At 44.6% G+C, this 23792-nt stretch overlaps 1 long non-coding RNA gene across 1 annotated transcript; it reads right to left on the bottom strand.

The window, feature by feature from the left end:
- Positions 1-731: 731 nt before the first annotated feature.
- On the bottom strand, positions 732-19209 carry LOC117531164. Its single transcript, XR_004566542.1, has 2 exons — positions 19171-19209; positions 732-921 (listed from the first exon to the last, which is right to left on the bottom strand). It is a non-coding gene; the product is annotated as an uncharacterized LOC117531164 (long non-coding RNA).
- Between the last annotated feature and the right edge of the window lie 4583 nt (positions 19210-23792).

The following is a 23792-nucleotide window of genomic DNA, read 5'->3' on the forward strand; positions in this document are numbered from 1 at the left end:
GGCCCCATAGGCTATTTAAGGTATTGAAATTGTCTGGTTTTCTTTTAGGTCCAGTGTTTGGGTCTTTCCAGTTTCTCAACTGGGGAGCCCTGGGCTCCCTATGATTGCCTCATTGTATTCAATTGATACCTGGTTAAACAGGTAACAAATTGAATTTGGGTATCATTAACCACATGATAGTGTTAAAAATAAAAATAAATCACAAGTACCCTCACTCGTTTGTCTACGCTTTGTTCTTTTATTCATTAAACATGTTTTCTTGTCAGTTGTCTGCCAGCTTGTCTAGTGAGTCCATCGGACAGTTCTGGTACAGATTCAAAACTTGAGTGGACATCAGACACAGAACTTTCCAGATGGTTGCTTTAAACGCGTCCTTGTCCATAGCTTGCCAGTGGACGTCCAGTTGACATTAAGCTGTTTTCTCACCTCTGCAACATAAAACTATCACAGCAGAACACTGTTTTAACCTTCAACAAGCTAGCTATTGTCCCAGAACGCTTCCTGTTTTCTTGCACAAGAGTCTTTCAAAGCTAGAGCTAGTGTTGCCACAGTTACTTTGAAAAAGTAATCCAAATTACTGATTACTGCTTGAAAAAGTAACTTAGTTACTTTACTAATTACTTGGTTTTAAAAGCAACTAAGTTAGATTACTAGTTACTTTAGTAGTTACTTTCAGCAGTTGCCGACAACACCCTCCTACCACCTCAACATGAAAATGGTAACCAGTTTTGCCAATACTGACTTTACTGGAAGTGCATTTCTAACAGTAACGTAAACAATGTATGTCCTGACATTTTAAATTGAACTCAAAAACTATTTCCTGAAAAGAAGTTTTTGTAAAACATGAAATGAAGTCAGTCTTTCTTGACATCATATTAAACTGTTGACAGAACTGTAATGATCAAACTTACAATTTTTAATCTACATTGTTTATACGAGGTCTGTGAGAAAAGTATTGGACCTTTTTATTTTTTTCAAAAACTATATGGATTTGAATCACGTGCGATTACATCAGACAAGCTGAACCCTCGTGGGCATGCGAGAGTTTTTTTCACGCCTGTCGAAGTGGACACCATTCGAGAAATTCAGCTAGTTTTCTGTGAAAATTTTAATGGCTGATGAGAGATTATGGAGTGTTGCTGTCGCTTTAAGGACTTCCCATGGAGCGGGACGTCGCGCCGCGCTCTGAGGCGCCATCGTCAGCCTGTTTTGAGCTGAAAACCTCCAAATTTAAGTCTCTATTGACCCAGGACGCCGTGAGAGAACAGAGAGTCGCCGCCACAGGAAAAACACCTCCGTTGGAAGCCTTAAGGACAAGTTGGAACATGTCCAGCTGTTAAACCAATTTCTCAGATACTCACTCTACTGAAAGCCATCAAAAGCCGCCTGGTTTTTACAAATGGTTATCAACACGGAGGTGTTTTTCCTGTGGCGGCGCGCCGTGCCGGCTGCCTGCCCGATGCACCAATCCGTCCCGCACGTCTTTCATTACAAAATCTCCTTTAACAGTGGAATGTCCGGATAAACTGCTGATCCTGAGCTCTTCTGAAACTTCTCTGTTCTCTCACAACGTCCTGGGTCAACAGAGGCTTAAATTTGGAGGTTTTCAGCTCAAAACAGGCTGACGAAGGCACCTCAGAGTGCGGCGCGACGTCCCGCTCCGTGGGAAGTCCTTAAAGTGACAGCAACACTCCATAATCTCTCATCAGCCGTTAAAACTTTCACCGAAAACCAGCTGAATTTCTCGAATGGTGTCCACTTCGATCTGCCTCACAGGTTCTTCAGGAAGAAGTCAGACAAAGGAATTCCGACGAGGGGGGTGGACCACTCCTCACTCAAAGCCTGCCCACAGGCGAATGACGTAACGACAGGCGTGAAAAAACTCACGCATGCGCATGAGGGTTCAAGGTTGGCTGATGTAAGCACACGTGATTCAATCCATATAGTTTTTGAAAAAAAATAAAAGGTAAGTTATTTTTCTCGCCAGACCTAACAAATTCTTTCTACGATTGTTCTAACATTTAAATTCTTTCTACACATCTTAGTTGTTGAATTATTATTGTTATTATATTATTATTAGTATTATTTAGTATGAAAAAATGTTCTCAAAGATGGACCTTTAATCTAGAGGCATTGTGGGGAGCCGCGTCCCTCCCCTCCGTCCATGTGGAGTCGCCCTTGGATTGCCGTTTTGAGCAGGAAGAATGGAAATCTTACATTTATGTAGGAAAGTAGGACCAGATAGACGGCCTAAGAAAGTTTTTATCAGTGTTTTTTACATCAATGCCGTCAACAGAAAAAGACTTTAGGCACATTTGGGTGGGAAAAAGAGCATTGTTAAGCATTGTGGGTCTTTAGCTGTTTTTTGCGAGGACATTCTAGTTTTAAAGAAAAAAAAAGTCTCAAAATGTCTTTTTTAAAGCTTAGTGCAGCCTCTCATCTCCGCGCTTTGAGATACAACAACTGCTTGTTTTTTTTTCAACTCGGTAGCTGCTGTTGCTGCTGCTGCTGCAAAAAAAGTACGAAGTGAGCAGTTCAGCTGAACCCATGACCTCTGCCTGCCCACAGCTAGTTTTAATGCTGCGATCAATGTATTGAGTACCCCTGATTTATACTGTATAAAATTACAAAAATAATAGTAATGCACAGTGACGTGGAGATGTAACTTTAATTTGATTACTGATTTAGGAATATAACGTGTTAGATTACTCGCGACTGAAAAAGCGGTCAGATTAGAGTAAGCTTGTTACTAATTAGTACATACCAGCATCACTGGCGAGAGCACATTTCAACATAAACCATACCACTGCACACCTTTGAAATCATCACAGGTAAGACGTGGAAGACATGAAACAAAAAACATTTGTGAAAGCTCTTTTTTATGATGTCTTGGGGTTTCATGAAATTCATTTATTTTAGGATGGGCATTTAAGAGTAAGTCCCTTCAGCAGCTCCCCTTATTTTCACTTGGGGTCACCCACAGTATATCTGAGGGGGATCTGCATGTTGATTTGCACAAGTTTTACACCGGATGCCCTTTCTGATGCAGCTCTGTATTACATGGAGACATGGGTAGGGGCAGGGTTTAACCGGGTACCTCATCACTGGAACGAGCGCCCTATCCGCTTGGCACCACCCCTGCAATTTACTGTAGGGTGGGCATTCAAAAACTTTCAATAAAAAAATAAAAATAAATAAATTGGGGTGGGCGTTTGACCCAACTTTCTTTATAAAAGGGAGTAGGCTGATGCTCACAAAGGGCAGTCCAGCCCATGGCTATTATATACAACCCCAATTTACAATGAGTTGGGACATTGTGTAAATGTAAATCAAAACAGAATACAATGATTTGCAAATCCTCTTCAACCCATATCAGTTGAATACAGCACAAAGACAAGATACAGTGGGGCAAGAAGTATTTAGTCAGGTCCCTGATTGTGCAAGTTCTCTTACTTAGAATGATGAAAGAGGTCTGTAATTTTCAACATAGGTACACTTCAACTGTAAGACAAACATGAAGAAAAAAAAAAATCCAGGAAATCACATTGTAGGATCTTTAAAGAATTTATTTGTAAATTGCGGTGAAAAATAAGTATTTGGTCACCCACAAACAAGCAAGATTTCTGACTCTCACAGACCTGTAACTTCTTCTGTAAGAAGCTCGTCTGTCCTCTACCTGTTACCTGTATTAATGGCATCTATTGGAACTCATCTGTATAAAAGACACCTATCCACAGGCTCAAAACAGTCAGACTCCAAACTCAACCATGGCCAAGACCAAAGAGCTGTCAAAGGACACCAGGAAGAAAATTGTAGATGTGCACCAGGCTGGGAAGAATGAGTCTACAATAGTCAAGCAGGTTGGTGTGAATAAATCAACTGTGGGAGCAATTGTAAGAAAATGGAAGACATGCAAGACCACTGATAATCTCCCTTGATCTGGGGCTCCACCCAAGATCTCATCCTGTGGGGTCACAATGATCATGAGAACAGTGAACAAAAAATCCCAGAACTACACGGAGGGACCTGAAGAATGACCTGCAGAGAGCTGGGACCAAAGTAACAAAGGCTACACACTACGCAGAGAGGGACTCAATCCTGCAGTGCCAGTCATGTCCTCCTGCTTAAGCCAGGCCCATCTGAATTTTGCCAGAGAGCATATGGATGATCAGAAGAGGAGTGGAAGAATATCATGGGCAGATGAAACCAAATAGAACATTTTGGTAAAAACTCAACTCGTCGTGTTTGGAGGAAGAAGAATGCTAAGTTGTATTCCAAGAACACCATATCTCCTGTGAAGCATGGGGGTGGAAACATCATGCTTTGGGGCTGTTTTTCTGCAAAGGGAACAGTACGACTGATCCGTGTTAAGAGAAAAATGAACATGGCCATGTATCATGAGATTTTAAGCCAAAACCTCCTTCCATCAGTGAGAGCATTGAAGATGCAACATGGCTGGGTCTTCCAGCATGACAATGATCCCAAGCAGACCACTCGGGCAATGAAGGAGTGGCTCCGTAAAAAGCATTTCAAGGTCCTGTAGTGGCCAAGCCAGTCTCCAGACCTCAACCCCATAGAAAATTTATTGAGGGAGTTGAAAGTCCATGCTGCCCAGCGACAGCCCCAAAACATCACTGCTCCAGAGGGGATCTGCATGGAGGAATGGGCCAAAATACCAGCTACAGTGTGTGCAAACCTGCTGAAGACTTACTGGAAATGTTGACCTCTGTCATGCAAAGATATGTTACAAAGTACTGAGTTGAACTTTTGTGATTGACAAATACTTATTTTCCACCATAATTGACAAATAAATTCTTTGAAAATCCTACGTGATTTCCTGGATATTTTTTTTTCTCACTTTGTCTCTCACAGTTGAAGTGTACCTATGTTGAAAATTACAGACCTCTCTCATCTTTCTAAGTAGGAGAACTTACACAATCAGGGACTGACTAAATACTTTTTTACCGCTCTGTATTTAATGTTCAAACTGATAAAGTTTATTGTTTTTGTGCAAATATATTTACTCATTTTGAAATGGATGTCTCCAACACGTTTCAAAAAAGCTGGGACAGTGGTATGTTTACACTGTGTTACATCACCTTTCCTTCTAAAAACAGTGTTTGGGAATTTCCGGTGTGCTTCAGACCCGTTGCAGTGGAAATCGTGTGGGGCCCGGCTCTTCTCTGGACAGACGTCTTCTATCCTCGAGCCTGCCCACACGTCACCTTTGTATATTGATTGCATACAAATTCTGTGATTGTCTGTATTTCATTGTGCACATTCACAACAGTAAAGTGTTATACTTTTGGCTCATCCATTGTCCGTTCATTTACGCCCCCTGTTGTGGGTCTGTGTCACTACACTTTTCCAACAGGATATCCCGGCCAGCGTCATGGATTCCGAGGGGCGTCAACATCTGTTGAACAACCAATGAAGAAGAGCAGGGTGCACAGGCACCAGCAGGAGGTGTGGTAGGTGAGTTGCAGCAAATCCTCACCGCCCTTCACTGCTCGGTTGGATTAATGACCGAGCAGAACGTCATTCTCAATCGCAGGATGGAGGCTCTCACCGCACAGGTGGAATGCGCGCGCACAGGGTGCGGCTGCAGCTCCTCCTCCTGCTGTCCTGGTGCCAACTATAGACGTTCCAATGGTCATTAACGACCCCCCCCCACATCCCCTGAAGCATACATAAGTCCCCCGGAGCCGTACGGAGGCTGTGTGGAGACGTGCGCAGACTTCTTGATGCAGTGTTTGCTCGTCTTTGCACAGCGTCCCGTGATGTACGCGTCAGACTCCAGTCGGGTGGCTTATGTAATTAATATGTAATTAATTTGTTTTGAGGCACCCCTGTGCCTATTTCTCCCGCAGGTTGACCCCGGCTGAAAGGAACTATGATGTCGGCAATCGGGAACTCCTAGCGGTGATGTGAATGAGGCTCTCGAGGAAGTGGAGACACCTGTTGGAGGGAGCTGCGGTACCATTTACCAGTTTTCACGGACCATCGGAACCTGGAGTACATCCGGCCCACCAAGCGGCTGAACCCCAGGCAAGCCGGCTGGTCACTGTTCTTTGGGCATTTTGACTTCCAGATAACCTACCGCCCTGGGACCAAGAATCAACGATCTGACGCCTTGTCCCAGGTACACGAAGAGGAAGTCAAAACCGAGCTGTCAGATCCACCGGAAACCATCATCCCCGAGTCCACTATCATGGCCACACTCACCTGGGACGTGGAGAAGACCGTCCGGGAGGCCCTGGCATGGAACCCGGACCCGGGGACCAGCCCTAAGAACAAACTCTGCATCCCACCAGAGGCCAGGGCTGCAGTCCTGGACTTCTGTCACAGTTCCAAGCTCTCCTGTCACCCAGGGGTGCGAAAAACTGTGGCAGTGGTCCGGCAGCGCTTCTGGTGGGCGTCCATGGAGGCCGACGTCTGGGAATATGTCCAGGCCTGTACCACCTGCGCCAGGGGGAAGGCAGATCACCAGAAGACACAAGGATTCCTCCAGCTGCTACTGGTGCCTCATCGCCCCTGGTCCCACATTGGCCTGGACTTCGTCACGGGCCTCCCGCCATCCCAGGGCATGACTACCATCCTCACGATAGTGGACCGGTTCTCCAAGGCGGCCCACTTCGTTGCCCTCCCGAAGCTCCTAACGGCCCAGGAGACAGCAGACCTCCTGGTCCACCATGTTGTACATCTGCATGGGATTCCTTCAGACATCGTCTCCAACCGTGGCCCCCAGTTCTCCTCACAAGTCTGGAGGAGTTTCTGTAGGGAACTGGGGGCCACCGTAAGCCTCTCGTCCGGGTACCATCCCCAGATGAACGGACAGGCAGAGCGGGCGAACCAAGAGCTGGAGCAGGCCATCCGCTGCGTGACCTCCGCGCACCCGACGTCCTGGAGCAACCATCTGGCCTGGATCGAGTACTCTCACAACAGCCAAATCTCATCTGCCACTGGCCTCTCCCCTTTCGAGGTATGTTTGGGGTACCAGCCCCCATTGTTTCCGCTCACGGAGGGAGAGTTCGACATGCCCTCGGTCCAGGCCCACCTGAGGAGGTGCCATCGGGTGTGGCGCACTGCCCGCTCTGCCCTGCTCAAAGCCCGGACGAGGGCCAAGGCCCATGCGGACCGTCGGTGTTCCCCGGCCCCTGCATACCAGCCCAGGCAGGAGGTTTGGTTATCTACGAAGGACATCCCACTCCACGTGGAGTCTCAGAAACTCAAGGACCGGTTCATTGGACCCTACACAATCCTCAAAGTCCTCAGTCTGGCCGCATTGAAGCAGGAAGTTGCATCTTTCACGTGTCCCGCATCAAGCCCTACCATACCTCACCACTCTGCACCCCCGGACCGGCGCCGCCTCCTGCCCGGATCATCGACGGAGAGCCTGCGTGGACGGTGCGCAGGCTCTTGGACGTTCGTCGACGGGGCCGGGGGTTCCAGTATCTGGTGGACTGGGAGGGGTATGGACCTGAAGAACGCTCCTGGGTGAAGAGGAGCTTCATCCTGGACCCGGCCCTCCTGGCCGACTTCTACGACCGTCACCCCGACAAGCCGGGTCGGGCGCCAGGAGGCACCCCTTGAGGGGAGGGTCCTGTTGTGTGGGTCGCTGAAGAGGAGGTACTGCTGGCCCACCACCAGAGGGCGCCCTTCCTGAAGTGCGGGCTTCAGGCACGAGAGGGCGCATCCGCCCCACGGGAGCAACTGGGAGTGACAGCTGTCACTCATCATCAACGCCAGCTGTCACTCATCAACCACCACCATAAAAGCCGGGCAGCATCCCCACCTCGCTGCCGAGATATCGTCTACCACATAGGTAATACTCTCAGCCGTGTTTGTTGCCCAACGTACGTGGCTCTCTTCTGAACTGTTTGCAGGTGTCCTGATTCTCTCTACTTGAAGCTGGAGGCTGGGTTCGCGGATGGTGGAGGAGTGACGCCTTTCACTCCTCACTCCTCACTCTGATAAGTAGTGACTCAGACTCTGCATAAACTGTGTTCTTGTTTGAGGTGGAGGTGTTATTCCCACCTGAAGAACGGGTTTGCTGACTGCTTACTGGGTGTGTACACACACCCGCCATTAACTGTTTCTGTTTTCTGCCAGCAGTACCAGGTCTGACAGCTGGAGACAGTGGCCACCTGGGGACTCAGGCTTGGCGGCTCCGGTGCACTTCAGACACGTTGGCAGTGGAAATCATGTGGGGCCCGGCTCTTCTCTGGACAGACGTCTTCTATCCTCAAGCCTGCCCACACGTGACCTTTGTATATTGATTGCATACAAATTCTGTGATTGTCTGTATTTCGTTGTGCACATTCACAACAGTAAAATGTTATACTTTTGGCTCATCCATTGTCCGTTCATTTACGCCCCCTGTTGTGGGTCTGTGTCACTACACTTTCCCAACACTTTTTTTGCCCCGTCCCAACTTTTTTGAAATCTGTTGCAGGCATCCATTTCAAAATGAGCAAATATTTGCACAAAAACAACAAGGTTTATCAGTTTAAACATTAAATATCTTGTCTTTGTGGTGTTTTCCATTGAATATAGGTTGACGAGGATTTGCAAATCATTGTATGCTGTTTTTATTTACATTTTACACAATATCTCAACTTCATTGGAATTGGGGTTGTATCTGTACTTCAACAATATTAAAACAACTATACTAGAAAGAAATTCTTCTTCTTTAATTTTTGAGAACGGAAATCATGCTATACCGCCACCACCTGACAGACATGTTCTGGCGGCATTTTTAGCAAATTAGATCACGCCTGTACTTTTACATTTATCCATGTGAAAAGCTCAATTTGTGGTATAAAAAAATCAAAACATATTACTGTGAATGCGTGGCAGAAATAGATATTTATATTTTTTTAAAATTTGCAAATTAGCATAGCCTCAGCTAGGTTTTGGACATGTGTGAGCTAATTGGAGCTGAAAGTAGAGTTTTCTAGATTTGTAATTAAAAGAAGACCGTTCTATTCATACATTCGGAGGATGGAGAGCGCTTGGTTAGCAGAGAGTGGCTGATTTATATTTAAAAAAAATTCTACATTATCAATAAATCAATCAATCAATTTTATTTATATAGCGCCAAATCACAACAAACAGTTGCCCCAAGGCGCTTTATATTGTAAGGCAAGGCCATACAATAATTACGGAAAAACCCCAACGGTCAAAACGACCCCCTGTGAGCAAGCACTTGGCGACAGTGGGAAGGAAAAACTCCCTTTTAACAGGAAGAAACCTCCAGCAGAACCAGGCTCAGGGAGGGGCAGTCTTCTGCTGGGACTGGTTGGGGCTGAGGGAGAGAACCAGGAAAAAGACATGCTGTGGAGGGGAGCAGAGATCAATCACTAATGATTAAATGCAGAGTGGCGCATACAGAGCAAAAAGAGAAAGAAACACTCAGTGCATCATGGGAACCCCCCAGCAGTCTAAGTCTATAGCAGCATAACTAAGGGATGGTTCAGGGTCACCTGATCCAGCCCTAACTATAAGCTTTAGCAAAAAGGAAAGTTTTAAGCCTAATCTTAAAAGTAGAGAGGGTGTCTGTCTCCCTGATCTGAATTGGGAGCTGGTTCCACAGGAGAGGAGCCTGAAAGCTGAAGGCTCTGCCTCCCATTCTACTCTTACAAACCCTAGGAACTACAAGTAAGCCTGCAGTCTGAGAGCGAAGCGCTCTATTGGGGTGATATGGTACTACGAGGTCCCTAAGATAAGATGGGACCTGATTATTCAAAACCTTATAAGTAAGAAGAAGAATTTTAAATTCTATTCTAGAATTAACAGGAAGCCAATGAAGAGAGGCCAATATGGGTGAGATATGTTCTCTCCTTCTAGTCCCCGTTAGTACTCTAGCTGCAGCATTTTGAATTAACTGAAGGCTTTTCAGGGACCTTTTAGGACAACCTGATAATAATGAATTACAGTAGTCCAGCCTAGAAGAAATAAATGCATGAATTAGTTTTTCAGCATCACTCTGAGACAAGACCTTTGTAATTTTAGAGATATTGCGCAAATGCAAAAAAGCAGTCCTACATATTTGTTTAATATGCGATTTGAATGACATATCCTGATCAAAAATGACTCCAAGATTTCTCACAGTATTACTAGAGGTCAGGGTAATGCCATCCAGAGTAAGGATCTGGTTAGACACCATGTTCTAAGATTTGTGGGGCCAAGTACAATACTTCAGTTTTATCTGAGTTAAAGCAGGAAATTACAGGTCATCCATGTCTTATGTCTGTAAGACAATCCTGCAGTTAGCTAATTGGTGTGTGTCCTCTGGCTTCATGGATAGATAAAGCTGGGTATCATCTGCGTAACAATGAAAATTTAAGCAATGCCGTCTAATAATACTGCCTAAGGGAAGCATGTATAAAGTGAATAAAATTGGTCCTAGCACAGAACCTTGTGGAACTCCATAATTAACCTAGTCTGTGAAGAAGATTCCCCATTTACATGAACAAATTGTAATCTATTAGATAAATATGATTCAAACCACCGCAGCACAGTGCCTTTAATACCTATGGCATGCTCTAATCTCTGTAATAAATTTTATGGTCAACAGTATCAAAAGCAGCACTGGGGTCTAACAGAACAAGCACAGAGATGAGTCCACTGTCTGAGGCCATAAGAAGATCATTTGTAACCTTCACTAATGCTGTTTCTGTACTATGATGAATTTTAAACCTGACTGAAACTCTTCAAATAGACCATTCCTCTGCAGATGATCAGTTAGCTGTTTTACAACTACCCTTTCAAGAATTTTGAGAGAAAAGGAAGGTTGGAAATTGGCCTATAATTAGCTAAGATAGCTGGGTCAAGTGATGGCTTTTTAAGTAATGGTTTAATTAGGAAGTAACTAAGGAGGAAGGAGGAGGAAGTAACTAATGAAAATAACTCAGACAGAACAATCTGAGAGAAAGAGTCTAACCAAATACCGGCATCACTGAAAGCAGCCAAAGATAACGATACGTCTTTGGGATGGTTATGAGTAATTTTTTCTCTAATAGTTAAATTTTATTAGCAAAGAAAGTCATGAAGTCATTACTAGTTAAAGTTAAAGGAATACTCGGCTCAATAGAGCTCTGACTCTTTGTCAGCCTGGCTACAGTGCTGAAAAGAAACCTGGGGTTGTTCTTATTTTCTTCAATTAGTGATGAGTAGTAAGATGTCCTAGCTTTACGGAGGGCTTTTTTTATAGAGCACCAGACTCTTTTTCCAGGCTAAGTGAAGATCTTCTAAATTAGTGAGACGCCATTTCCTCTCCAACTTACGGGTTATCTGCTTTAAGATGCGAGTTTGTGAGTTATACCACGGAGTCAGGCACTTCTGATTTAAAGCTCTCTTTTCAGAGGACCTACAGCATCCAAAGTTGTCTTTAATGAGGATGTAAAACTATTGACGAGATACTCTATCTCACTTACAGAGTTTAGGTAGCTACTCTGCACTGTGCTGGTATATGGCATTAGAGAACATAAAGAAGGAATCATATCCTTAAACCTAGTTACAGCGCTTTCTGAAAGACTTCTAGTGTAATGAAACTTATTCCCCACTGCTGGGTAGTCCATCAGAGTAAATGTAAATGTTATTAAGAAATGATCAGACAGAAGGGAGTTTTCAGGGAATACTGTTAAGTCTTCAATTTCCATACCATAAGTCAGAATAAGATCTAAGATATGATTAAAGTGGTGGGTGGACTCATTTACATTTTGAGCAAAGCCAATTGAGTCTAATACTAGATTAAATGCAGTGTTGAGGCTGTCATTCTCAGCATCTGTGTGGATGTTAAAATCGCCCACTATAATTATCTGAGCTAAGCACTAAGTCAGACAAAAGGTCTGAAAATTCACAGAGAAACTCACAGTAACGACCAGGTGGACGATAGATAATAACAAATAAAACTGGTTTTTGGGACTTCCAATTTGGATGGACAAGACTAAGAGTCAAGCTTTCAAATGAATTAAGCTCTGTCTGGGTTTTGATTAATTAATAAGCTGGAATGGAAGATTGCTGGTAATCCTCCGCCTCTGCCCGTGCTACGAGCATTCTGGCAGTTAGTGTGACTCGGGGGTGTTGACTCATTTAAACTAACATATTCATCCTGCTGTAACCAGGTTTCTGTAAGGCAGAATAAATCAATATGTTGATCAATTATTATATCATTTACTAACAGGGACTTAGAAGAGAGAGACCTAATGTTTAATAGACCACATTTAACTGTTTTAGTCTGTGGTGCAGTTGAAGGTGCTATATTATTTTTTCTTTTTAAATTTTTATGCTTAAATAGATTTTTGCTGGTTATTGGTGGTCTGGGAGCAGGCACCGTCTCTACGGAGATGGGGTAATGAGGGGATGGCAGGGGGAGAGAAGCTGCAGAGAGGTGTGTAAGACTACAACTCTGCTTCCTGGTCCCAACCCTGGATAGTCACGGTTTGGAGGATTTAATAAAATTGGCCAGATTTCTAGAAATGAGAGCTGCTCCATCCAAGTGGGATGGATGCCGTCTCTCCTACAAGACCAGGTTTTCCCCAGAAGCTTTGCCAATTATCTATGAAGCCCACCTCATTTTTTGGACACCACTCAGACAGCCAGCAATTCAAGGAGAACATGCGGCTAAACATGTCACTCCCGGTCCGATTGGGGAGGGGCCCAGAGAAAACTACAGAGTCCGACATTGTTTTTGCAAAGTTACACACCGATTCAATGTTAATTTTTGTGACCTCCGATTGGCGTAACCGGGTGTCATTACTGCCAACGTGAATTACAATCTTACCAAATTTACGCTTAGCCTTAGCCAGCAGTTTCAAATTTCCTTCAATGTCGCCTGCTCTGGCCCCCGGAAGACAAGTGACTATGGTTGCTGGTGTCGCTAACTTCACATTTCTCAAACCAGAGTCGCCAACTAATCTAACTGCGCAGATTAAACAGCTAACAGATACAGCAAAACACCGCTGTGCTCCGGAACAGGAAGTGATACAATACCGCAGTGAGAGCCAACCACCAGAGCGTGGCCTCGGCTAGGCTTTCACATGTGTGAGCTAATTGGAGCTGATAGTAGTGTTTTCTAGATTTGTCATTAAAAAGAACACCGCTCTATTCATACATTTAGAGGACGGAGAGTGGTTGGTTAGCAGGGAGCGGCTGATTTATATTTAAAAAAAAATCCACATTAGCGTAGCCTCAGCTAGGCTTTGCACATGTATGAGCTAATTGGAGCTGAAAGTACAGTTTTCTAGATTTGTAATTAAAAAGATGACCATTTTATTCACACATTCGGAGAATGGAGAGCGCTTGGTTAACAGACAGCGGCTGATTTACAGTCTTACACGTGTGTGTGGAGCACACAGTGATCTTTAAATGTTACACACTGGCATTTCAGCTCTACTTTTCAGGGAAATGGCATGCTAGCTGTCAACAGCTGTTATTTTTTATTCCCGCTGGTCCTCTATAGAAATAAAAACCTTTACTTTGTTGAATATTATGTGCAGTTAGTTGGTTTTCAGCAACATTGGAGTTTTGCTGGGTAGGACAAAAAAGTGATCTGGTCAGGATGGACATCAGTCTTATGAGGTCTTGTTTACAGTTTTCTAGATGGTTCCTGCTTGGCGATGTCTCCTAACACAAACAATTTTTCTTCCCCTGCATCCCATAACAATGCAAGCAGCAATCCGGCACAAAGGAAACCTCAAAACTCAGTTTACTCTCCATCGACAACGGGCTTAATCCGTGTAATTCACAGCAAAATCTGATTTGTGCCGACAGTACAAAGCTGAGATAAGATAGCGCTGTAATTGTCTCATGCTGCCAGTCAGCCCCGTTTGACTCTGACACACACACACACACACACACACACACACACACACACACACACACACACACACACACACACACACACACACACACACACACACACACACACACACACACACCACACACACACCTGAGTAATTAATTACGGCAGCTGATGTTCTACAAACTTGACAACATTAGACTGTTTTTTCCAACAGACTGTTGCAGTGGTGCAAAAAAACTGGCCGCTGAAAGTAAACTAGGATGTGATTTCATCAGGATGCGTTGCTGTTCAAACTTTCTCAGAAGTCACTTTTTATAATATGACCCTAACACACAGCTTTAGTCCCCTTTGGCTGTTTTTTAAGACTTAAATTACTGTATAAAGAGGATTTTATTTTGCTCCACTACGATTTTATTTCTTAGTATTCATAATGAAAGATTACATTAAAAATTAATCTTTTCTGGAAAAAGTTTGACTTTTTAAGCACATGACAAAAATTGTGACAAGATGCCGTCACATACCAGATTGACGTCAACATGAGTCCTTTTAGTTCTGAAAATTCAATTCTCGATCTGAGATCTTTGCCAGATCCACATTAGATCATGTTTGGGAGCGCTTACTTGTCCTGTGTGTTGTTGTACCTACAGCGACCCACTGGCACCCGTCATTCTTTCCTGCTACAGTCAGGTGTTAAGTGAGCATCACTTTTGACTCAGTTTAAATCCCCATCAGAAAAGCCCCAAGGCTGTGTTTAGACACGTAGGTTAAACATATCCCAGCATGCCTTAACCCAGCCACTACACTCTGCTGTTGAGGTGGGCGCCATTACTGAGGTATTACCTAGATTTACAGAATTTGATCGTATCTCACTAGGCATGCTGACAAAACTCGTAAAGTCTACAAAAAGCACAACCTGCTTATTTGATCCTATACCAACAAAAATGTTTAAGGACCTGTGGCCCACTCTTGGGCCGACTGTGTTGAAAATTATTAATCTCTCGTTAACTTCTGGATCTGTTCCTAAATGTTTCAAATCTGCAGTGATTAAACCATTACTTAAGAAACCTAATCTTGACACTAGTGTATTGAAAAACTACGGGCCACTATTAAATCTATCATTTTGCTCTAAAATTCTGGACAAAGTGGTTTCACGGCAGCTTTCCGACTATTTTACTGAGAATAATCTTCTTGAGCCACTCCAGTCTGCTTTTAGAAAATATCCTTCCACAGAGACGGCTCTCACTAAAGTGGTGAATGATCTTCTGCTTACAATGGATTCAGACACCACTACAGTTCTGGTGCTGTTAGATCTCAGTGCTGCGTTTGATACCATTGATCATCATATTCTACTTGATAGGCTGGAAAATAATTTTGGGATTACTGGGAGTGCCCTTGCTTGGTTGATGTCATACCTGACCAGTCGTTCTCACTGTGTTTTGTACAATAACACTACCTCTAACCTTAGTGTCATGAAATGTGGGGTTCCACAGGGGTCCGTCTTAGGCCCCCAGCTTTTCTCCCTTTAAATTGCACCCCTTGGGCACATATTGCGGCGTTTTGGGGTTACCTTTCATTGCTATGCTGATGATACTCAGTTATACATGTCGATAACTGCTGGTAATCTCATCCACATAAAATCCTTAGAAGATTGCCTTGCATCAGTGAGAAGCTGGATGTCTAGCAACTTCCTACTTTTAAACTCTGATAAGCCTGAAATGATGGTTCTTCGTCAGCATCAATTTGACCAGTTAACACTTAGCCTCAGCTTGTGCGTCATACATCACACTGACAGAGTGAGAAACCTTGGGATAATTTTTGATCCTACGTTGTCATTTGGCCTCCACATTATAAATATTACAAGGACTGCTTTCTTCCACCTGCGAAATATAGCGAAGATTCGTCCCATCCTGTCTATGGCTGATGCTGAGACCCTGAGCCATGCATTTATCTCTTGTAGATTGGACTACTGCAATATTCTATTTTCTGGTTTACCGCAGTCTAGCATTAGGGGTCTCCTATTGGTTCAAAATGCTGCTGCCAGAGTTTTGACATGAAGCACAAAGTTTGACCACATTACACCCATTTTGGCACCCTCTCTACTTTTAAGATTAGGCTTAAAACTTTCCTTTTTGCTAAAGCTTATAGTTAGGGCTGGATCAGGTGACCCTGAACCATCCCCTAGTTATGCTGCTATAGACTTAGACTGCTGGGGGGTTCCCATGATGCACTGAGTGTTTCTTTCTCTTTTTGCTCTGTATGCACCACTCTGCATTTAATCATTAGTTATTGATCTCTGCTCCCCTCCACAGCATGTCTTTTTCCTGGTTCTCTCCCTCAGCCCCAACCAGTCCCAGCAGAAGACTGCCCCTCCCTGAGCCTGGTTCTGCTGGAGGTTTCTTCCTGTTAAAAGGGAGTTTTTCCTTCCCACTGTCGCCAAGCGCTTGCTCACAGGGGGTCGTTTTGACCATTGGGGTTTTTACATAATTATTGTATGGCCTTGCCTTACAATATAAAGCGCCTTGGGGCAACTGTTTGTTGTGATTTGGCGCTATATAAATAAAATTGATTGATTGATTGATTGATTTTGGCATCTCTTCACTGGCTTCCTGTCCCAGTGAGATCAGATTTTAAGGTTGTGCTAGTCTATAAAATTGTTCATGGACTGGCACCTCCCTACCTAGCTGACTTAATTAAACCCTATGTACCGGCCCAGGCTTTGTGTTCTCAAGGTGCAAGACTACTTAGTGTCCTTTGGGTGAATAAAAAGTCTGCGGGTCATAGAGCTTTCTCTTATCGTGCCCCTCTCTGCATTAATAAAACAGTTGGATTCTCTTGAGACTTTCAAGTCTAGACTTAAGACACACTTATTTTCCCTTTCGTATGGCTAGCACACTGGCATAGTATGTTTCTATGCTTTTCACTCTTTTAATTAATTTTATTAGGAAACGGAGCGTGCTGCGGCCTCAACTTTATCTAAATTCTGGGTCTTTTAGTGAAGCTTAGGGCTAGTGGGCGGCGATCACCTTATTATTTCTTCTGTTTTTCTTGTTGCTTAATGCTGACAAATTACACTGTATTTGTTGTCTTTTTAATGCTTGATTCTGCTTTTTTCTTTTCTCTCTGTTTGAGGTGCGGCTCCATCCAGAGATAGGTGTGGTATCTGTTCCAGAAACTGTCCTGTGGAAACATTTCCTGTATGTTTGTTTTGTGAATTGTTTTGTAATTTGTGTCTGTAGCATGGCCCAAGCAGAGGGTCACCCCTTCAAGTTGGGTTTGCTTGAGGTTTCTTCTGGAGGTGGGCGATACCGGGAATTTTGGTATTGATCCAATACCGATAAGTAAATACAGGCCCAGTACCGCCGATATCGATACCAATACTTTTTAATATTTAAGCTTCATAGATCCAAAGGATCCAAAAGACCTAGGACAGAATTTTGCCAAACATTGTATGTGACAACAAAATACTTTATTATCACACTCAACATTTTTGTTTAAAAAAATCACTCAACACAACTTAAAACGAAATCTCCTGAGGTAGAGGGCTAAGAAACCACAATACAAGGGTGTGCTGCTCTGTGTTGTGTGACATAGCGCAGTGCTGCTCTTACAGACAGAGTAGACTTTGATGAATATGCCTGCACAGCAGTCAGTGCATGCGGGAGAGAAAAAAGCTTGAGTGTCGATCTTTTTACACGAGGATCGTTCAATATCAATTTTAGCGTTGGCATCGATATTATCGATATTAGGATCGATCTTCCCACCTCTCGTTTCTTCCTCAGAGGGAGTTTTTCCTTACCACTGCTGCTGTGGGGGTTGGTAAGGTTAGACCTTACTTGTGTGAAGCGCCTTGAGGCAACCTTGTTGTGATTTGGTCCTATATGAATGAAAATAAATTGAAATTGAGACCAGGGTTGGAAATCAGGCTTGAGTCAGAATCATTCTGGATTACTTTCTAGCCAGATATCATTCAGATCTGTTTTTCAAATCCAGCTCATCCAGCACATGTGCCCAAACTCAGTTAGCTCAAGCCAAATTCTGTGCAGTTTCACCAAAGAATTTGGAATTCAGTAAGAATTTCAGAATTTCGTAAGAATTTTCCTGTATGTGGATGCAAAAGCAAGGGTGTGTGTGCGGATCTGGACGTTAGAGCGCGGGTGAGTTTGTCTGTGTGTGCAGATCTGGACGTGAGAACATGTGTGTGGTTGTATATGCAGATCTGGACGTGACAGTGCAGATGTGTTTGTCTGTGTGTGAGGACCTGTACGTGAGAGTGTGTGTGTGTGTGTGTGTGTGTGTGTGTGTGTGTGTGTGTGTGTGTGTGTGTGTGCAGATCTGGACATGAGAGCATGGGTGAGTTTGTTTATGCAGATCTGGACGTGACAGTGCGTGTGTGTGTGTGTATCCTTGATGTCAGAGTGTGGGTGCATTTGTCTGTGTGTGTGGATCTAGATGTGAGAGTGTGGTTGCATTTGTGTATACAGATCTGGACATGAGAGTGCTGTGTTTGTCTGTATGTGTGGATCTGGACATGAGAGCGTGGGTGTGGGTGTGTGTGTTTGCCGATCTGGACGTGAGAGTGCGGATGAGTTTGTCTGTGTGTGTGGATCTGGACGTGAGAGCACGGGTGTGTGTGTGTGTGCAGCTCAGGATGTGACAGTGCAGGTGTGTGTGTGCGGCTCTAGATGTCAGAGTGTGGGTGCATTTGTCTGTGTGTGCGGATGTAGATGTGAGAGCACGGGTGTGTGTGTGCGGATCTGGACATGAGAGCGCAGGTGAGTTTGTGTATGCAGATCTGGACGTGACAGTGCGGGTGTGTGTGTGGATCTTGATGTCAGAGTGTGGGTGCATTTGTCTGTGTGTGGATCTAGATGTGAGAGGGCGGGTGTGTGTGTGCAGCTCTGGATGTGATAAAAGATAAATGATCTATAAGAAATGTCACTGATGCTACTGTTGTTTGATCCTGATTGCTCAACTATAATCCTGAACAAAAACCAGGATTAAGCGTCATCGATCAGGATGAAACATCAGTAACACTCCACGACAGTGTTGCCACAGTTACTTTGATAAAGTAATCCAATTACTGATTACTGATTACTCCTTGAAAAAGTAAGTTACTTTACTGATTACTCAGTTGTAAAGGTAACTAAGTTAGATTACTAGTACTTTTTTAGTTACTTTCCCCAGCTGCCGACAACAACCCTCTGCCACCTCAACATGACAATGATACTTGTTTTGCCAAAACTCACTAGTCACCCTTTCTTGACTTCAATGAAAATCAATACTTGTTTATATAAAGTACAGTTAAAGTTAAATCTGAGGTCACAGTTAAATAAGAGGTAACAGTAAAACTTGCAGTTTCTAACCTACATTGTTTATAAATGTAACTATTAAATTATTTCTAACATTTTTCTAACATTTAAATTCTCTCTAAACATTTTACTTGTCAAAATTATTATTATTATAAGTAGTATTAGTAGTTGTAGTAAAAAAAGGATTCAAAACTGGACCTTTAATCTAGGGGTGTTGTGGGGGGGCACATCCTTGCCCCACGCCCCCATTCAATCTGGAGTCGCCCCTGCTTTGGTGGTTGAGCACAAAGAATGGATAACATTTATTTATGCAGAAAACATGACCAGATTTACAGGTATGAAAGGTTTATTGCGTTTTCACATCATGTGGTCCTCAGAAAGAGAGTTTAGGTGCATTTGAGTGGAAAATAGTGTTAGTTGTTGACACGTCGTGGAGGATCAGCTGTTTTTAATGAGCAGATATTGAGCGGCTCAGCTCAGAATTCTAAATAAAGGAGAAAAAAGCATAAAAATGTCTTTGTAAAGCTCAGTGCAGGTGTGCTGTTGTCACCGTGCTTTAAGAGGTCTGGACGAGTCATAGCTGCTGCAGAAAAACGCGGATGAAAAGCTCACAGCTCGCTTAAAGTGGGCAGTTCAGTTGAACCCCGACCCCCTGCCCACGGATCAAGTTTAATGCTGCTATCGACCCACAATGCAAAAATAATAGTAACGCACAGTGACTTGGAGAAGTAACTTTAAGTTGATTACTGATTTGGAAAGATTAACTCGTTAGAGTACTCGTTACTAAAAAAAAGTGGTTAGATTAGAGTAACGCGTTAACGCGTTACCGGCATCACTACTCCACAATGCTTTGTCTGTGGAAGGGCGCAATTTTGAAACCACTTGTTTTAGAAAGTCAAACAGTGTTTATTACACAACTGCTACCGTTCATCTTGGTTCAGTCGTGGTCTTCATGAGCCATTTGAATCAGATCTTCCATTGCTGATGTTTGGCACCTGATTGCTTATGATAGTGGCAATAAAACAAACAAACATCAACAATCAAACACCCTGTGGCAAGTAATCTGTGTCAATCCTGGTATGCCCCATCATGAACGTTTTGAAAAATGTTAAAAAAAATTGTGATCTGCGCCTGTTACGTTAAATTTATAGACATATTTGTTTTTTTTTTAATCCATTACTGCATCTTGACATAAATCTTTTCTGCTCAAATGTGGATTTGACTGCACAGTCAGTTTGATGCCAAGTTAAAATTACAGTCTGACTTTAAAATATAATGCAGGTTTTTTCTGGTTTGAGGCACATTGATTTCATTGACCTGAGTGGGCAGCGATTGTGTGCAGTGGTGCAGCAACTGTGCGCTGGGGTCCTGGGGGAGGATTAGCACAGTTCGGCGGGACACACAGCAGCTCAGCGGGGTGCACGGTGGCACCTTGCCAAGAAGCACACTTCATTGCTCTGGCAAAAGCACTACTTAGGCTGTATGGAGTATTTGTTGCATATCAGAACTGGACCACACACACACACAGTGTGTCTGTTATTTGTACAAATGGCATTATTATTTCATCAGTGCCTCTTGTAATAAATAATATCAGCTTGAATAGGGATGAGAGAAATTAGTTATTTTGATACTGCCAGGCTAACAGTCAGTATCAGTGACCCCTTTATATCTAATCCCATAACAGGCATGCCACACTCTTCAGAAGAACACATTTTTAGATGTTAACTGATACATTTTAGCTTTGTGATGTATTGTAGCCAGTGGTGGGCACAGTTCTTCTAATCCGCTAACCGCTAATTTGCAAAGCAAACTTGTTTGTTAGCAGCTTAGCTTTTGAGCTAACTTTGGAAACCATCAGTGGACCAATTAGTGTCCACTAAATTTCATTCCGCTAACTTTCAGTCCGCTAACTTTTTTTTTTTTTTTTGCTGGTCAAGTGAATAAAGTTTAATGGTAAAAAACATTTGTAAAGCCTAAAATCATACATGTTAGTTCTTCACACTCTACTGTGTGTCTGCAACAGTCAGTCAGTTCTGTTGAGATGAGCTCCTGTAGCGTAAATCTACAAATAGTGTGTTTGCATTAAAGGCAGCGTATACATGCAAGTCTTTACTTTTTTAAAGTGAAAAGACACTTATTGCTGTATTTTTATGTAAAGACAAAACTTACGTAGGTTTTCTCCGATGGGGAAGCTCAGCGTGATGGGTGAGGTGTAGATTTTACCGGTTGTGTTTAACACAACACAGGTGAACCGTTCCTGCAACAGTTTATAAATTAAATACTGAGATAAACTGTGACTATTAATACTGTGATTTTGTTATGTGGGCCGCTGAAGAGGAGGTACTGCTGGCCCACCACCACCAGAGGGTGCCCTGCTCGGAGTGCGGGCTCCAAGCACAAGAGGGCGCCAGACCCAGAAGAAGTGACAGCTGTCACTCATCGCACCAGCTGTCACTCATCTACACCACTATATAAGCCGGACTGCAACTCCACCTCCCCGCCGAGAAATCAACTACCGAAGAGGTAATTTTCTCTGCTGACTCAAATCGTTGAGTAATAATCTGAACTTCTTTTGCAGCCGTTATCCTGTGGTGTCTGCCTTATCTGTGGGATTGCCGTTTGGTGTGATCAGCGACGGCTTCGCTTCACACTCCAATCAGATAAGTGGTTAAACAGGAGCTGCACGAGTGTGTGATTGGAGGTGGAGGTGCTCCCTCCTAACTGAGTGCAGACTGTGGATTACTGAGTGTGCGACTTCACACTCATCCATCCTGTCTTGTTTTCTGCCAGCAGTACCAGGGTCGACAGCCGAAGACAGAGGCCACCTGGGGACTCGGGACTTGGCGGCTCTGGTGTTCTTCAGGCCGTTGGTGGTGGAAGCCGTGTGGGACGCGGCTCATCTCTCGTCGGGGGTCTTCTATCTTCGAGCTTGCCCACACGTCACCTGGTGTTAATTGACTATATATATTTTGTGTGCTTAGTTGTGTGTTGTCACAACATTAAATTGTTACTTATTGGCTTATTCATTGTCCGTTCCTTTGCGCCCCCTGTTGTGGGTCCGTGCTACGACACCTTCCCAACAGGATTTCTCGGCCATTCGTCATGGATTCCGAGGGGCGTCAACCCGAGCTTGAACGGCCAATGGAAGAGCCAGGAGCGCAGGCGTTAGCAGGAGGCGTGTTGAGTGAGCTGCAGCAGATTTTAACCGCCTTCACGGCTTGGCTGGATTTGGTGACCGAGCAGAATGTTCTCCTTAACCGGAGGGTGGAGGCTCTCACCGCCAGGGTGGAAGCGCGCGATCAGGGCGCTACTGCAGCCACTCCTCTTGCTGGTCCTGGGCCCGTAACAGACGTTCCACTGGTCGTTCAAATACCCTCCCACCGTCCCCTGAAGCATACATAAGCCCTCCGGAACCGTATGGAGGCTGTGTTGAGACGTGCGCAGACTTCCTCATGCAGTGTTCGCTCGTCTTTTCACAGCGTCCTGTCATGTACGAGTCAGACGCCAGCCGGGTGGCTTATGTTATTAATCTGCTTCGAGGAGAGGCACGCGCCTGGGCTACGGCGCTTTGGGAGCAGAATTCACGGCTCCTAACGTCTTATGCTGGGTTTGTACGGGAATTCAAACAAGTTTTTGACCATCCCAACAGAGGCGAGACCGCTTCGAGCGTGCTGCTGTCAATGAGACAGGGGCGTCGCAGCGTAGCCGAGTATGCAGTCGACTTCCGCATCGCGGCAGCGAGGTCCGGCTGGAATAACGTTGCGCTCCGCGCCGCCTTCGTAAATGGACTGTCTCCGGTCCTGAAGGAGCACCTGCTGGCTAAGGAGGAACCGCGGGATTTTGACGGGCTTGTCGATTTGGTTATACGCTTAGACAACCATTTGAATGAGCATCGTCGGGAGCAGGCCGGGGGGCGTGACCGGGCACGAGCCGTCCCTCCCCCTTCCGGTGACGTCGTCCCCACGCTTCACTGCCAGAGAGCTCCGTGTGGCTACAGCTCCCCCTGCTGAGGAGGCTATGGACACGAGCAGGGCCAAAGTAAAGACAAACATCAGACAAAGGAGGCTGGCCCGCGGGGAGTGTTTTGTCTGCGGCTCTTGTGAGCATATGCAGAAGGACTGCCCCAAACGGTCAAAACTACAACGCCTGTCCTTAGAAACTGGGCTAAGGGTGGGCCATAACATGCACGCGGGGAAACCCCGCAAATCTGCACGAATCCCAGTAACGATCCTTTGTGGGGATCTAACCCTTCATGCCCCAGCACTGGTAGACATGGGGTCGGAAGGGAATCTGCTGGATAGCAGATGGGCAAAGGAAGTAGAGCTCCCCCTGGTGGCTCTGCCGTCACCATTGCAGGTGCGAGCACTAGATGGCACCCTGCTTCCGTTAATCACACATCAGACACAGCCTGTGACCTTGGTTGTGTCTGGAAATCACAGGGAGGAGATCGTGTTCCATGTAACACCTTCTACCTCCCGAGTGATTTTGCGATTTCCATGGATGGTGAAGCACAATCCCCGGATAGATTGGCCATCCGGGGTTGTGACGCAGTGGAGCAAAACCTGCCACCGGGAGTGTTTAGGATCCTCGGTTCCTCCCGGCATGACGGCTAATGAGGAGGTTAAAGTCACCCCCAATCTATCGGCGGTGCCAAAGGAGTACCACGATCTCACTGA

The sequence above is a fragment of the Thalassophryne amazonica genome, chromosome 18 (assembly GCF_902500255.1).
Source record: "Thalassophryne amazonica chromosome 18, fThaAma1.1, whole genome shotgun sequence".
Taxonomy (NCBI): Eukaryota; Metazoa; Chordata; class Actinopteri; order Batrachoidiformes; family Batrachoididae; genus Thalassophryne; species Thalassophryne amazonica.